This window comes from Camarhynchus parvulus, chromosome 2 (assembly GCF_901933205.1).
Source record: "Camarhynchus parvulus chromosome 2, STF_HiC, whole genome shotgun sequence".
In the NCBI taxonomy this organism is placed as follows: domain Eukaryota; kingdom Metazoa; phylum Chordata; class Aves; order Passeriformes; family Thraupidae; genus Camarhynchus; species Camarhynchus parvulus.
Genome location: NC_044572.1, coordinates 39,504,803 through 39,519,489, shown reverse-complemented (window position 1 = coordinate 39,519,489; position 14,687 = coordinate 39,504,803). Strand labels below are relative to the sequence as shown.

At 42.9% G+C, this 14,687-nt stretch overlaps 1 protein-coding gene across 4 annotated transcripts in view; it reads right to left on the bottom strand.

The window, feature by feature from the left end:
* The window catches only part of LRRC3B (leucine rich repeat containing 3B), a 44,816-nt gene extending 31,031 nt beyond the window's left edge, over window positions 1–13,785 (bottom strand). For 2 of the 4 annotated variants that reach the window (XM_030943154.1, XM_030943157.1), the window contains exon 1: window positions 13,674–13,785. The gene's annotated coding sequence lies outside the window, so the exon portion shown is untranslated. Of the gene's footprint in view, window positions 1–4,349; window positions 4,441–13,458; window positions 13,654–13,673 lie in introns of those variants that run through there. The other 2 variants (XM_030943156.1, XM_030943155.1) reach the window with 2 other exon arrangements.
* Between the last annotated feature and the right edge of the window lie 902 nt (window positions 13,786–14,687).

The window sequence follows — 14,687 nt, the reverse complement described above, 5'->3', positions numbered from 1 at the left end:
AGCAGCAAATTGGATACATAAATAATTCACGTGTAATTCTGATATTTCTGACTTCCTTCCTATATTAACCAATGGCAAAATTTTCATTCAGTCTAGGAAAAAAATACACAGAACTCTTCTTCTGAAAATTTTCCACAATTTAGAAGTAGATAAAAATACCCAATGACAGTCCTGGAGGTGTCATAATACCTGCCCATCCTATCTTCTGCTTACCGTCCTCACATGGCTTCCTTGTATACCAAGGATCCCAAGAAACAGAAACCAAGAATTAAAGTAAATGACTCAGGGCAGGACCTTTTTGACTGCAACTTCCATCTGCTCAGGTCACTGCAACACTTTCAAAAATAAGTATTATACAGCTATTCAAGCTCTTTGGTTATTTGTGGACCAGCTGCATGAAGTATCCTCCACACTGGTAGAGATCGGCTTGAGTCAAAGATGCTGGGTCAGTACAGTATCTGCCTGAACATTATTTTCTGTGGTTCTGCACTAAACATGAAGGAAAAGGATCATATTGGGCCCATCCATACACCAAGGTACATCTCCTTTACACTGTGTTTCACAGTCACAGGGCATTCGGCTACACCACCATGGGCCAGTACCCAGAGCTTCCCCAGAGCCAGAAGACCAAAAGGGTTCCTCAGACCCGTGCTTCCTCCATACTGGACGATGCTAGGAACGTGTCAGACCTAAACACAGTTTTCTTGGTCCAGAAGAAACATCTTCTGCTGCCTGGGACTCGCTCTTCTGCAAGATCAGAAGATATCCACCAAGATACCCCAGGACGCTGCACACCACTTCTGCCAACCGTGCTAGCAGATGGCCCTGGCTCTTTCCCAAAGGAGATCAGGCTGTTGAGGAGGATGGTTGCATGGTGACCAGTGGCTTGAACACTGCCAGGAACCAGAACCCCAATGAGCACGTTTTTCTCGCAGCACAGACACTGCTGTGGCACCCAGCTACGACAGTTTCAGTGACAAACTCCACTGACAGCACAGCACATCTCATACTCCAAATCTGTCCCTCTTTTTCAATGTTATGAAACAGTATCATCAACTGCAGCTCAGGTGCAGCTTTAAAGTAAAATGTACTAGAACAAAAACAACAGCCCTGTCTAACATTTACAGAGCGACTTTCAGCGGAGCGGATCTCATGGGATTTCTTAAGCCTTTCCAAGCCAAGCAGATAATGCCACAGGTTTTCACAAGTGTAGCTAAGGGCAGACTTTGGGTGTCCATACATTTGATTTCTTCGATTCACTGCCAACTGGAAGGGATCAAACACTGACAGAACACAGAAGCAATTCTATGTAACCACACTGCAGAGGAATGAAAACATGGCCAGTGGCAGAGGGAATTCACCACAACTGCTTTGAAAAAGGAGGGGGGAAAAACATGCTGTTTCCTCAACACAGTAGGGTGGCAACAGGAATTCTACCCAATTTGCAGGGGGGAGCGAGGGATTTATGGGCACAATTACATATCCTGCAAATCGCTTCCAAAGGACTGCCCTTGAATAACTGAAGTGAGATCCAAATCTCCCCAGACTAACTACCTAACAGAGCTCAGCAGGAATGAAATGCATTGTATGACTGTCACTTCTATCATTTTGAGCAGAATCTTGTTTTAGTAGTCTGTCAGATGACAAGGGTAGATATGAATTCAATAGATGATACTAAGGTCCCAGAAACAGTTATTTCAAGTATTTTCATATTGCAAGTTAGGAACAATACCTCACTTCCCATCTGTGCTCAAATCAGTACAAATAACATCCATTCTCAAGGTGTTTTCATTATTATTTTGCATAAGTCTGTAAAAAATTGAGACAGCATGCACATTATGGACATAAATCTATTATGCCTTACACCCACATAAATCAAAGCAATTCCACCAAGCTCAGACACAGGTTTACCTGAAATCTTTAAATATGAGTGATTTTCAAGCAAAAAAGAAAAAATAAATCCATAATACTGATGCTTCCAAACTAAATACCAATCTAATCACAACCTCTGCACAACCCTAGTCTCAGGTCTGAACCTAGGCACATTCCTGTTGTTTCTTCTTCTCAAAAAATCCAATTTCTTCCCCACCAGCTCCAGCAAGGGTACAGGAAGGCCAGTTCCAGGCACCTGTACTGAAAGACTTTTGCTGCCTTGTTTCATGCAACCCTTAGCCCACATAAAGGGTCAAGTTGGTGCCTTGGAAGAGTCCTCTGTAGCTGACACCTCGAAGAGAGGGTAAACAGCTTTTTCTGAGAGCAGCGGCAGTGAAAAGGGAAGATAGCAGGATAAAAAGAAAGCTCTAGAAAGTTTAGAGACTGTAAAGATTCTCATTAGTATCAAAATACTTTCAAGGAAAATTACACAAAATTTACTTTTTATTAACTTACTACAGGTCTATGTTATATAAAACATCTTTCTCCCCTTGATTGGGAAACACAGATTTTTTATTGTTTAAGCATTTTGAAGACTCTTCTGTCACCTGAGAACACTTTACCTTCTTATTTAGAAGGACCATTTTCCCCTAAGAAAGAAAAAGAACTATTCATCTCCCATTTCAGACCTCTTAAGCCTCTTCTAGGATTTTTTTCTTTGTTGTACCAACATCTTTCCTGGACTTTGTTCTTTAAGCATCACTTTGGTCCAGAGGAAAACTAGAACAAGGTTTTAAAAGTACTGGGGAAGCAAAACAAAGCAAAGGAGAAATGCCTGGCAAGTTAGAAAATTTTACAAACCCATATTGCAAAAGTCACATGGGGACTCTCTTCCACCCAGTGCCCCACAAATATCATCTACCCATTTCACCCCTACATGATGCCACTCATCAGGGAAAAGGAATTGAGCCCTTTTGCTCAGTAAGGTTTTGGAATAGCCTTCCTGTAGCCCTCAATGACAACCATGAAGGCCTCATGTAAACAACAGCAACTAAAAACACTGTTTACTTACACTGACAATACTCATGTTAACTATTGTTTTAGAGTGTAACTGTAGTCAAACTATTGTTTTAGAGTGTAACTGAATCTGGCAGCAGCAGAACTGCTAAAGGTACTAAAAACTTGCCGTAATTCCTTTTTCACCCTGGACCAGCCACCCATCCGATAAAGAAACTCTACTTTTGTAGAAAAGCTCAGCTCTTGAGCAAACTTTTAAGGGATGCCCATCACTGCTGACAGCTGTGAGCCCAGAGACTGAGCTCCTGTCTGAGAAGCCTCCCTGGATGCATTAGGAGCTCCGTGACTTGGCCTTTGCACCAGGGCTCATGTCCCAGCCTTGACAAATCCTCATGACCTCTGCATGTCCAAAACACTCATTTTCTCAGGGCTCAGCAAGATGCCTCCATTGAGGCTGCCAAGAAAGCAGCTGTAGGCTTAGCAAGGACATGCTGTAGTATTAGTGGCGTGTTTTATCTTTTACCTCTCACCAGAAGTACAAACCTTAAAGGAAACGTTTCTGCAGGTGCTGATTACTCTGCCTTTCATCTCTTCAGATGAGGCTTCTTACAAGGGTATTTTATCTGGTACATCCCTGACAGCTCTTTATAGACATCACTTCCCTCTCATTCCATTGTCCCTAAATCCTGACACGCAAACCCAAGCTGAAGAACACCAACCCCGTCACACCTGATGAATTAGTAATGACAGCAGCCAGTGCTTTTGCTTAGTCTGTCTGGTTTGGGTTTTTTTCTGTAGGCGCAAAGAAATCAAGTTCACCCTTCAAATGAACCAAGGGTCAAATCCCTAATGAAAAATTAAAGGCTTTCACCATTATGGGGAGCTACAGCACAGCCCAGTGTTTTCCTTGCTTGTTGCCACAACCACTGAATAGCGATGTTCTCCTTATGGCATCTGAAGAATACAGTGTTTCTCTCTAACCTGAAGGAGTACAGGCAATGGCACAGGAAACAGGTTTCAGAAGGTTTACACAGATGGGCTTTTTCTTTTTTTCCATTCTGGTGTGAAAATGTTGAGAAGAATGTAATTATTTATGTTGTATTTGTTTTGTAAGTGAAGATACAGATCACTTGCTTTTAATTTCCTTTTTCCAGGATCATCCTTTATTTAGTAGGAACTACAAAAATTCATTTGAAAAAGTAATATATTCAAGACTAATAAAGTTCAAGTACAAAATATTTTTAGAGGCAGTTTAGGTACAACTATTAAGTTGTCAAATAAAGCCATCTAGTCTAAGTTATACCGGAAAAGGGTCAAAGTTTATGGCTAATTTCTCATATTGAAACTGTTTCCAGGAGCAACACTTCCATGCCAAATGCTGCTAGGTAATTCCAAGAACAGTCACGTGTATGAGTAAAAACAGTGAATCTGAGTTATATCAATGTTAGCAAGAAGCTCACCTCTCACCAATCTCCAATTTTCACTACCACAAACTTTCCACCTCTGCATTCAGGCTACTTCTGCATCAACTGACCACAACAAGCTCAGTATCTGTAATTAAAAACAAACATGGTTGGTTTTTCTCCTAGATGGGAATACTGAAGTGAACTTCCCCGATAGCTGATCCTTAAAAATTCAATCTTTCTCTGTCAGCTGTGGTATTTAAAGTCACTAAAATGTTCCCCTGTCAGTGCCCTTTACCTGCAAGTGGCTGGTCCAAAATGCAGAAACAAGGTGGGAAAGGCAGAGAAGAAATGCTTTTAAAGTCATATTAACTCCTCATACACACATCACATCTACATTTACAAAACTGTCAATTCTACTTCAATAACAACATTTATTAAATTCAATGGTCAAGCCTTACATACTTTTAGAAGAAAGGCAACAAAATACCTTTGAAAATAATTTGAGGAAACTGTGGATGCATAGGAAATGGAGGAGGCTACTTGGAGCAGCCAAGTGAATGGAAAAACACATGAGGTCACAGAATCAGCCCCTAGCCCACCAATGCTTTACATTAATGAAGAACTGCTCTGCAAGCCTGATAATATTTTTAGTCTCCCTCTGCAAATGCCCAAGCATTTACTCGGTATTCAAAGCTGCACTCCACAGCTTCAAGAATCAGAATTTAAAACTAGCAGTCTCAGCTCACTGATAGAACATTGCTGCAATGAAACAAGACACACTAACTCCAGTCAACAAGACTCCTTTTGGGACCCCACAGAACACCTACTCTGCAAGCCCACAGCAAGGGGAAAATAAAGGACCTGAGTAACCTCACTCACTTTACATTATTCAAATGATTTTCCAGTTAATTCAAACATCCATAAGCTTTTAAAATCCATTTACTTATCATCAAAGCATTGCCTGACAAGTCATGCATGCCACAGTGAAAAAAACCACTAAGATGACAGTGCATGGAGCTGACACTGCATAGAGATTGTTTCTCTCAGGGAAGTTCTTTGGAGAACAGTCAGGGTCTGTAAAAGTATGTTTGTGGTGATAATACAGTCATGGAAAGTCCAGACTGGAATGGTACTTTTACACAAACTAATCCTGAAAATGATGAAAAACATATTTTATTGCATCTGACCTGTGGTCAGATTTCACCTCAAGAAAGATCCCTAGCATGACAGTTTTTTACATGGAAAAAAAAAAGCATCTGTGAAATCAGATGTGTATTTATAGCTGAAATCAGTGACAAAGGTGTAATAGCAAATATCCCTTATGGCAAGCTTGTGAGAAAGGGCTGTTCTCAGAAAACAAAGCCTGAATACAAGAGGGTACATCAATTATTGCTGCACAAACCAGACTGAAAAAACAGGACACAGCTGATATGTCCATAGTTGTTCACACAGCATAACAATGGGAAGGGCTGAGATGGCATTAGACAACACAACAGCACGCATTTCCATTTTTAACAGATTCATGCAATTTTTTTTCTTTTTTTGCCCACAACCAAGGGAAGTTGCAATGCTACTGACACTGCACCGACTGTTGCTTTTCAATGTGTTGAAAAAAATCTACTACAATTAAGTAATTGGTTGGCCTCTGTCCATTTCATTCCACACTGCTGCCTCACCTCACACTTGTTTAAGGAATAGAGAAAAAATTGTTGAAAATGTGGCAGATAGTGGGAAAAAAAAAACTGTTAAGCTTGACTCGTTCAAATTAGGTGGTATTTGTACAGATGGAGCACCTGCCATGACTGGCAAGAAGAACAGTCCTGTCGCTTTGCAAGAAACATTTTTGGATCGAAAGTTATTGAAATACCATTTGTATCCATCAGGATTGTTTCCTGAGCCAAAGATTTAGGTTTCTTGCATGTCTAAATCCTGTCAAGTCCTACTCTAGCAAAATAAGTATTTATAGAATCACAGAATCATTTAGGTTAGAAAAGATCTTTGAGTCCAACTGTTAACTCAGCACTGCCAAGTCCACCACTAAACCATGTCCCTAAGTGCCTTATCTATACATCTTCCAAACACCTACAAGGATGGTGACTCAAACACCTGTTCCAATGCTTGATAACCCTTTCTGTCAAGAAATTATTCCTAACACCCACTATGCATCAGAGATGCCAATAAGTATACCAAGTAACTGATGAAAGTGATGAGCAGAATACAGATTAAATGCTTTCTGTCAAAGGGCAAAACCTGTGAAAGACTCTGGAAAGAGAAAATGACCAATACATTTTATGAACAGAAAATATTAACCTTTCAATGACAATGGTCCTGCTTATAACCAGGAAGGGATTACAAATCCAGTATATAGGGACATGACATGTCAGCACTGCAGCCTCAAAACACACAGGAAAAGAAAGGATTACCTGGATTGCATGCTGTCATCCATGTGCTGCTTTTCAGCCAAAGCTGAGATGTTCTTATTCTATTTGAATTGTGTGCTTTGGTTATATGCAGTGTGTTAGAAGTGACAACTAAAGGTCTAAGAAATACTGTGATCTGAAGTTTGAGGAGTTATTTCACTCTAACTTAGAAGAGCCTAGAAACCAAAATTTCCCACTTGTATCTCATTTTATAACATGATATAGACCATTCCTTTGAAAAAGGTTTCGGTTTGAAATATCTCAGCTTTGAAAAAGAGATGTCCTTGTAGCAGCAGAGTAAAAATGGTACTCCACCTGAAGAACAGGACCAAGAACACCCAGAGAACAAGAAAGCTGAAAATGAGGACTTAGAAGCAGATCTCCTCTGGTACCAGCCTTCCCTTTTAGTGCTAGTGCAAACTGGAACTGACACACATTCATAAACAGTAATACTCTATTACAAACTTTGTTAAAAATAGACTGTTTAAAAGTCACCAATTCTCATCTCAATGACTTGGTGTCAACAAAGCTGAAAACAAGGGCAAAAAGGACATTTAGAAACACTATCACACTATCTGAAGGTTGCAATGGCAGAATAAGCCTGTAACTTCATTTTAGGAGAAAAGAACTAAGGGTCACTCTTTTGACATTTATAACAATAATTACATTTAATAAGACATAAGAATCAAGATAAATTTTAAAGACCATCTGCAGTACAACTAGGGGAAAGAAACCCAACAAAACCAAACCCAGCTCTAGCAAGATTTACCATAAAGACTGACCCCTGGATTTACCAACTTCTGGCCTTGCAAACAGTCAGTCTCCTGCTGTTGAGAACATTCCCTCTTCTGCAACTTCTATTGATTCCACAATTTTTGCTCCTGGCAAATGCCTTTTTTTTTTTTTTGCATAGATGGAGATAATTATAACAGAATATCAACATTTCCAAATAAATCTTCACATGAAAAAAAGCATTACAGAAGTATTTTTAGAAGTGTAAGAAAAGGCTTTCTGGGTTTCTTTTTTTTTTTTTATAAAAGAGTGTATAGAAAGCAATATTCAAACACTGCTATGTGAAGAATTAAAAATAAAAATAATTGAAATGGAAGTCTTAAGAGATTGTGCCTATTTTCATTTCCAAACACAGACTAGAAACAGGTTAAAAAGTCAATAATTAAAACACCAGTAACATAAATTTATTTTGGTTTTAATGCTGATAAGATGAAGTTTCATCACTAAGATATATAACCACCATCGCTTGCTTAACCATATATGACCTAACAAGCAATTTCATACAACATTTTTGTTGCAGCTCCTTTTTTTAAAGAGGAAGAAGCATTTGTCTCTGCTTTTAAAGGTGAGGGAATATTAGCAGGAACTCAACACTGTTGACCCAGTGCTTTTCTTTTAATTGCAATGCCTTTACAATGGCAAGCACCATGGATTTATTCCCACGTCCAAAGGCTTCACGCTTTTGCTGCAAATTATTCACAAGCACACAAAAATATATACTTTGTAAGCATTACAAGAATATTTTGCATGAAGCAAATTCCACCAGAACAATACACATTTGTAATCTACATACGGGAAACAGCCTTCACATGCTTTTCATGTACTAACTCCCAATGCAAACATTTGTAAGGAAATGTTGAATACTAATAATCTTTACACACAACATATCTTTAGTGAGTACAGTTTCAAAAGTGTGTAACCCAATTTTGGTGAACTGCAAAAAATACTTTGTTTAAAACCAATGCTATTGTTTGGTGGAGGAAGCAACTTTGACAGAAGTAAATGACAGCACCATTACAACTAACAACATCCACCAAGTAAGCCTCTTAAGAGAGCCTGACACCTAAGACATGCCATCTTTAGAAGCACATGCCCTATTAACTGAGGTTGTGCATCCAGAGGATGAAGTGGGAACATGAAGTGACCCCCCAGGAGGACATTGCGCACTAAACTTCCACAATTTGAGTGAAATACTGGCCGTTATGCAAGTACCACAATATAGAGGTAATATTTTCCAGCTGAAAACTCCATAGAAATCGCAAGTCCATCCCCTGACCCTTTGGTCCCTTCCTGTCCTCCTGCTATTTTCTTTATGCATTGTTTCCCGTTCCTAACCTTTTAAAATTCTGTTCATCTCTCCTTTTGCTGTCACTTGAGAACCGGACTTCTCATTTATTGTTCCTTAAATAATTAAATAGTGTCCATTTGCTTTCCTGCTTCCAGGCCAGAGTAGCATCCCATTTATGTATGGTCACTCACTTCTATCACTTTTCATTTTTTCTTATTAGCGTATCTTTATAGTACTATATGGCAAGCAGAGGTTAACTTTTTTCTTCTTCTCAAAGGATAAGTTAGCAGCTTTATGAAATGGCTATTAATGAAGTGGCAAATTAATTTAAAATACACACACTAGCTAGCTGAAAAGCAGAGGTAAACCTTAATCAAGTACATCAAGATCTGTAGTGGTAATTTTCATCTCTGTTTAAGTAAAAAGTCCAATTATCCAGATCAATGTATCTCTGAAAAGGCTTTTTACCAGTCCCATTTCCTCAAGAGGCATTTTTTATCTTCTTTCTGTCAGTGGATCTGAGATACAAAAAGCCAAATTCAATTCCTCAGCAAGGCTTCTAGTCCCACTGAGATCAACCAACACATCTTTTCTGAAGGCCCATGGCAGGGCCATGACAAATCCATGGCACAGCATGAAGCCAAGCCAGAGGGTTATGGTACAGCCCAGATCACCTCAACTTCAAGAGTCAAACTACTCAGATCAGCCACTACTTTCTCCCTGTTGTCATCTACTTCTCCCCTGTTTTGTGAGCATCAGGCCTTCTTCATCTGTTCCCATTTGTCTACCTCTCTTTTTTTCATCACTACAAAAGTTCATACTCTCCAGAGAAAGAAACACCATTGAAACTCAGCAACCATTGCCTTTTCCTTGCTGACGGGAAACAGAACTCAGGAGCAGGGATGATCCTTATGAAAAGGACTTCCCCACATCCACTGCGGACGTCAGTAAGAAATACGCCTGTTTTTTAAAAACATCTGCTTGGTGAAGGAACTCAGTGGAGCCCCGAGAGAGAAATAAAAGATGCTCTGTTGTTTGGTAACAGTAAGCATTGCATTTGCATTTCCAAGCTCAAAGTAAGCCAGTGCTGGATACAGGTGCCGATGGAGATAAGCAGAGCAGGTCATCAGTGGCAAGTACAGACACAGGCACCAGTCACACACAGAAATCTCCATGAAGCAGGATCATGCATCTTTAAGCATTGTGAACTAATGACATCCTCCTCCACAGCAAGTTCTAGAGCAACTGTTTATCTGATGCTCTGATGAAGCAGTGAGTAAAACCAATACCACATCACACTCCTTTTCCCCCTAGGATGCACCTGCAAGTCTGCTGTGCAGCCAGACTAACAAACCACGCCAGAATGACGGAAGCACAAAAACTACTTATGAAAAGAGCTGGACTGAAACTAGAAGCAGAGATTAAATTCACCAAAACATCTCTAAATTTGATGCTACTTCACCCACAGCACATTGGATTTAAGAGCAAAAGATATGCCCTGTTCATCCATGCATTCACAGGCTGTAATCCCTTTAAAAATACTTATTGAAGGTGCTGAGAAATTCCTAAATCCTTTCTGCTTGTACTTTCAGTAGACATACTGGCATTTGATTCATACCAGTATTGAAGTGCCCTATCAAAATTGCGCTTCCTAGAGGTTACTTTTAGTAAATAAAATATCAACTTAAAAATGCGTGGCCAAACAAGCCAAGGTAAATGCTACATATTCTATGAACTCAAATAATTTATTCTTGGCTCAAAATAGCATCATTTTGAAATAAGGTTCTGTTTAACATTATTGTAAGTTTCTAAATTACTTCACAAGAGTTTTCTCTAAGCTTATGAACAAAGCTTAGTGAATGAGGCAAAATTAGGGGCATTATTTTGCTAGCCACAGAACACTAATTTAATTTGCATTCTCTAATGAGTGCTGATCCAAGGACCAGGCATGCAGATGACAACAAGGACAGTAGTTACATGCAAATCCTGTAAGTCATTACAAATGCAGTATTCCACTCTGAGAGAAAGTACCTTCCTTAGTTCATCTTCTGATTAACTGAAGTGGCAACAAGAAATATTTCTACCCATATTCCTTCTTGTTTAAATCATCCACTTCATTAAAAAGTTTAAAATCTTCCTGCCAGTGAACCATGTATCCTTTGCACTACTCACATAAATATTCCTTGTGAAGTGACGGGAAATATCCTTAAAAACAAGACTCAGAAGCATCTTATTATTTAACTGAACATCTAAAGGTGCTTTTGAAATGAAGCAATACATTTTTTCTCTGGCTTTAGACACTTGAGTTAGCACTTCTGAATACAGCTGCATTTTATAAATTCCAGTTCTCCTGCTGGGAGGATATTTCTTGAGCTGACATATCATGCACTTGCTCTGTTACTCTAGTTACTCTAATGCTGTTTCAGTGTGAGCAGGAAGAATTTCCTACCTCCCAAAAGATTTGAAATACAGATCCATAAAGCACATGGAAAAGACAAATCACACCTCTACCCTTAAATCTTGCTATTCCATTTATACACAGCAAAGCTCTCATGGACTTCATTAGCTCAGGACTGGATCCAGAGCACAGACTTATATGCCTATTAAACGATACTTCTCTTTCAATTAATCTCACATTTGAGGCAAAACACATTGATTCTTGATAGCTGCAGGTACAATCCTCATTCACTCAGGCCCTGATCTCCAAGACACTCAGCAGCTTCAATCCCCCCTAAGGCAACTGGAAACTACAATCACACAGGAGCTCATTTCGGCTGGACTGAAGTCAGCGCAAATTTTACAGCAAATCTCAGGGGATGGCAACATCAGGGTTCAGTGACCCAGCCAGCAATAGCTGCATAAATGCAAGAGATCCAGACTTAACCTCACATTCTTCTCTTCCAAAGTCCAAATCAACTCATTAGCACCAACAGGCACAGCCCTACACGGTGCTGCACACTGGAACTCTCTGACCATGGGCCTGATTCCTGCCATCTTGAGCCATCAGAATATTACTTGAAGAAGTCATCCCACAGAAATCTAGGCAACTTGCACAAGTAAGGGCTGCTGCAATCACAGTTATAATTAATCCTGATCAATTTTACTATTTAGAAATTTAACTAGAAAATTAGACTCTGAATGTAGCAAAGGTTTTGCAAATTAAGTTCATTCTACAGCTTTTTTCTTTCCCTTTAAACCAAACTAGGAACTTATACTTTTAAATTAAATCACTAAGAATAATATCAATAGGTAAGCCATATGAACATCGTGGTGCTCTAAATGAAAGCTTTCAAACTACTGCTTTCAGTAGGGCGTGACGCACATCTTCCAGTTTAAACCTACAAATTATTAGACAGGTCTTTTCAACATTCAGAAAAGGCTACCCCAGTCAAGAGTTTTCAGCTTGAGGAAGGGTTGTTTTCCTTTCCTTACCATATCTGTAACATTTTCTCATGGCTATTATATTTTAATTAATTCCAATAATCTCAAAAGCTTTAGCTTATTCTGTCATTTTCATACCCATGTAAATAACTCTAGAATTACTTCTTTGAGGAGAGCACTAAATGTTGTTTGCCTCGTTCTCATTCTGACTCTTTAGGTAGTTGGTCTATTTATGCTTTTCAAGTTGTTCGGCTGTTTTCATTCTGTAATTACACCATTTCTGCTGTCTAGGGACAATCAGAAAGATGGGACGATAACCTGCAGCCTCAATAGCTTTCACATTTTCTAACCGATACTCTAAAATCTCCTAATTTTTGAAGGCAGAAGCAAAGACGGAAAGAAGAATTCTCGCTGGCACATCTGAGGCATTTTCCAAATTTTTGGCGAGGGAAATTCTGGACGTGAAGCTTGCCAGAAAGGCAAGAGAAAAGCCCGCGGTTCCCACAGTACCCAGTACCCGCTTGCTGCAAGAGATCCCCACATTTCTGTGCGGGCTCAGAGGTCGCGACCGTTCCCCTCTCGGAGCGCCGGGTCGCACGGAGCCTCCCGCTGCCGCGGGACCCCTGAACCCCCGATCCTGTCCCGGACCGGGGGCACCCCGTACCCCGTCACAGCCCCCCGGGGCAGCTCCAGCGCCACCCGCTACGGTTCTACCTGGTGCCTCCTCGGGCAGCGGGGGCGTCGCAGCTCACCTGGGCGCAGCGCCGCTGTCCTGCAGCCCGGCTACCGCCCCCGCTGCCATTTGTTGCTCGCGTTCGGAGGGAGATGCCCTCTTCCCCCCTCCCCCGCACCGCGGCCACCGCCGCCCGAACCGTAGCGACTGGTCCTGATAGGTCTCAAAGTGGAAAAATCCTACGGCAACACACACGGCGTCTTCCCTCCCGTCCCCGCCGCCCCCTTTCCCCGGCAGCCCCGCTCGGCGCCCCGGCCGCCGCCCGCACGCTGAGCAGCGCGACCGAGCTCCGGCAGCCCGCCCGCAGCCGGCCGGGCAGGGACAGCGGCCGGGCGCCCGGGAACACACACGGATGGGAGGGGCGCTTTATTTTCCACCCCTTTTTCTGATGTTGCTCCGTACGGGATCGGGAGCCGCGGGTCCCAAATCCCTCGTTTGCTCCCAAACGAGAGGGTGTCAATTTCCTTCCCAGAGCCTCCGCCTCTGGATTCCCTCCCCATCTCCCGCTGCTTCGGCGGAATCCCGACCCCGCCACCCCCCAGGACTCACGGACACCGGAGGTTCGCCAGCACGGGCTGGGGGAGGGGGCATCGCCGGTGGCCCTCGCCGATCGCTGCCGGGCAAGGTGGCAAGGCACGGCACGGCACGGCGGTACCCCTCGGAGGCAGCAGCGCTGATCGCCTTCCCCCCGCTCCCTGCCCGTCGAGTTTCCTCCCGAAGCTGCCGCCTCCCACCCAGTGCATCCGCGGGGCGCCGCAACTCACATCGCGGCGCCTTCCCGCAAAACTTCTCGGCGTGTGGCCCCGGCGGCTCCGCTCGGCTCCGCTCGGCGCAACAGGCAGCGCTGCTCACCTGGCGCGGGGCCGCCGCGCCATGGGAGCGCCGGGCGGAGCCGGGGGCGGCGCGGCGGGGCCGGGCGCAGCCAACGCCCGCCCGCCCGTCCTGCTCCTCCGCCGGGAGGCTGTGCCTGCCGCGCCGCCGCTCCCCTGCCCTGCGCTGCGGCTGCAGGCACGGAGGCAGGCGGGCGGGGAGGGAGGAGAGAGCGGGGCGGGGAGGGAGAGAAGGAGGAGACCTCCGTTTCGTTCCCAGCGCACGGCGGGGAGGTGCTGCCCGCGATGGGGGATGCTGCCTTGCTGCCTGGCTGCCTCTCGGGGCTGACTGTGCCTCTGCCTCCCCAGCTTTAGGGCCAGGGCAGGGGCCGCCCGAGAGAGATAGCCCGGCCTTCGGGGGCACCGTGGGGTACCTTCAGAGGGTGCTTCTGCTCCCCCCAGTGCCCACCAGGTTCCCCAGCAAAATACGAATAAGATTAATTGGTTTGCCATCTGAGTGAACAGCTGTCATTGCCAATGTATAATACTTGCTACCATAGGTGAACTTATGCTATGCTCAGCCTCACCAATCTTTTGTGCTGATCCAGTTATTCACATCCTGCTTCGGGTTTACCACGGTTCTTGCGAGGGTGACTTTATTCTCCAAGAGGTGCTTCTGTGAAATGTGCTGTGTTGCAGCAGTTGCATGGCCTGTCATAACCCAGACTTTAGGAAACATCACCAATTGGTTGCCTCTCTCATTCGAACACACTTTCTCTGTTGTGCACTTTTCTACTCTGACTCTGCCAAGTAAACTTTCTATTCATTTTGTGCAGCAAAATTTTTGTTGCTTGTCTCTAGTTGAGAGCACCTGAGCAGATGGGTTTTAGAAAAATCCATCTTAGCTGATTTGCTTTAAGGTGAAAGCTGCCTAAGATGCTTCATGGAACAGAAAATGAATTGGCATTG